General features: G+C 56.6%; 1 protein-coding gene across 1 annotated transcript in view; it reads left to right on the forward strand.

Moving 5' to 3' along the window:
* Positions 1 to 2,698, forward strand: part of PCDH1 (protocadherin 1) — a gene marked incomplete at its 5' end in the record, with an annotated part of 47,634 nt that overhangs the window by 44,210 nt on the left and 726 nt on the right. The window lies entirely within an intron of this gene.

Below are 2,698 nucleotides of genomic sequence, written 5' to 3' on the forward strand. Positions count from 1 at the left end.
TGCCCCTCACCTGCTCCCCACCCTGGGACCATGCCTCACCAAGGCGTTTCTGGAAGAGGAAATGATGATGATGATGAGCTGTCCTATTTGTCTGGGAGGAAAGTAGATGAGAGAGAGACAAGGAAATTGCCTCTCCAACAGAAGAACTGAAAGACAATGTCACATGACATCAAACTGACCAATCCGGTGGCCACCAGGGCATCCTCTTGTGCTGAGAGGAGACCTGATGGATCATCCAGGACACAGGCTCCAGCCTCTGCTCTGACTTGCACAGAGCAGAGATGAAAACTGAGCTGTCTTGCCTCTGGTTTCATGTCTTTCTGTCTGTAGCTCAAAGAAATGAGGCAGCTTCCCACATGCTCAGGAAATAGGACAGTTGGTCTGCAGCCAGCCCTGAGAATGACCCCAAAGACGTGCGCTGGCAGGCTATGCCCTTGCACCGGCCTGAGTGGGCACCTTGTCCCCTGCGATGCTTGAGCTCCTGCTTTTGCACCCTGCAGCGTGAGCATGGCTGTCCCCTGCGCACGAGATCATCAGCGTGTGCCTGTTCGTGGCGCATGAGCCCGTTGGCGGGTGTCCAGCTGCGCTGTGCCCATGTGCGTGTGTGTGCCCGGTGTCGTGTGACATGCAGCCCCAGTCCCTCTGCACACAGGGGCTTGGGGTGCCACAAGCCAGGTGGCTTCGAGCTTTGCCTCAGGTTCCCGTGTGAGTCCTGCAAGTGGGCCAGTGGGCTCTGGGGAGGGTAGGATAAGGCTGGAGAAACTAATGAGAGATCAGCAGTGGTGGCTGAGGAGCCTCAAGGAGAGGTCAAGGGACTCCTGAAGGCAGTGGGTACCAGGGGGATGCTGTGGGGCTTGATGCAATGCAATGGGGAGGGCTGGCAGAGGCAGGAGGGTCCAGGAGGATCCTAAGGGTGGGTGTGGAGGCTGGGGACGGTGCAATCATGTGACCCTCTCGTCCTTTTTCTGCTCCTCATTAGAGTCCCCTGAGCGGAGCAGGCTGTGAAGGGGGTCTGCGCTGAGGTATGTCCTTATGGCTTCTGCCAGGATATCACAGCTTATGTGTGCACCAGGGGACGGGACACAGAAGGTGGCTCCCAGCAACGGGGTGCCGGAGACATCACAAGAACCAGGGGGGAAAACCGGGATGCCTCAGCCCCAGAGGAGCTGAGAACTTGGGATACAGTCACTGCAGATTGTTTTAGGGCAAGATAATGCTGACACACTGGTTTGCTTCTCCATTTGCCCCTTCTTCCGTGCCCATCTCCTTAGCTCTCACTTATGACCATTCACAGCATTGTATGGAGTTCCCTCCTGCAGAGACCAAATCACATCCTGGGTTTGCCTGTGAGTGAAATCTGTGCCAGGGTGACTCGGGGATGCTGTGTCCGAGAACCCCAAACTGGTGGCAGGAAGGACATGCTGACGAGGGCAGAGCCCCCAGCACAGGGTGAAAGGCTCCAGTGTGCTTCTTGCCAGGGCTGAGGGTCTGTCCCTCTTTGGGAGGAGGGGATTTTGTGTGCCAGTGTATATCTGGTGGGAAGGGGCATGTCCTGAGCTGGTGAAAGCCCCATATGTCTCAGAGCTCCTTAGTATCTCCCTCCATCAGCCTGTTTGTCAGCAAAGCAGAGTGAGCTCCCGGACTCCGAGGTGGAGAGGACTTCTGTGAACCAGCAGTGATGTCTGCAAGTCAGAGCAGTCTCAAGGTCATGAGCAGCCCCCCCTTTCATCCCAGCATCAGCTCCAGGCTTGATCTGCCAGAAGATGCTTCTGATAGGGGGTAGCAATGTGTCCCAGGCAGTGGCAGGGGTTTGTGTTGTGCTTCAAGTGGGGGTAGATGATGAGAAATGGCTTGTGTCTTGGATGGCTCTTGGAGGGGCAAGCACCTCTGCATGGAAATGCCAAGATTCAGCCTCCGAAGACTGGTATTCCCTATGTAAAGGACCCGTGGGCAAGGCTTAAGGAGGCCTTGTAGTGTCTGGGGTAGAGGGCGGCTGGTGCGTGAGGACCTCAGTCCGTGAACTGGTGTAGCTGGTGTGAGAGTGTTTTGCCTGTGGCAGAAGCAGGGGGCTGTTAGAGCCCTCGGATACCTGGCTCTCTCTGGGACAGGTGTTTTGTGCAAAGAGAGGGCTGGGGCAGGGACTTGATGAGTGTCAGGTATATCCAACATCTCTGGGGTAGACATGGGTTTGCCCATGTGTGTTTAGCTGCGCTTGGGGATTTCAGGCTCCATGGGAGACCAGTTGATGTCTGAGGACTTCTGGCTTGGCTTGGGGCTCCTTATGATGGGTGCCTGGGGAGGCTTGCAGGTGGCCCGGCATGCCCAATGGTGATCAGGGCAGGGCTGCCCAAGGACAGTACTCATGAAATACGGTTGTACCTCAGGGCAGGGAAGAGCCTGACTGTGTCTAGGGCAGTTCCCTGCCTCTTCACAGTGAAGCTGTTAGTGGCGCCCAAAGATGCTGGACCAAGGGAGTTCCTGATATCTAGCAGGGTCCAGGTGGTGCCCACAGCTGTGGGGTGACAAATCTAGTCTGTCTCCAGCAGTGCAAATCCAGGCTGTGGATCCCAGCTCCCTCCAGTGAAATGCTCCTCTCCAAAGATGGGGGGCTCAGTGAGCTCTGCCTGGGGCTCTGCCTCCCGATTCTCTGCATGCACCCGCTGCCAGCAGGATGCTTGTCCAGAGGGAGCTGGGGTTG

This window comes from Buceros rhinoceros, unplaced genomic scaffold (genome assembly GCF_000710305.1).
Source record: "Buceros rhinoceros silvestris isolate BGI_N320 unplaced genomic scaffold, ASM71030v1 scaffold22968, whole genome shotgun sequence".
NCBI lineage: Eukaryota > Metazoa > Chordata > Aves > Bucerotiformes > Bucerotidae > Buceros > Buceros rhinoceros.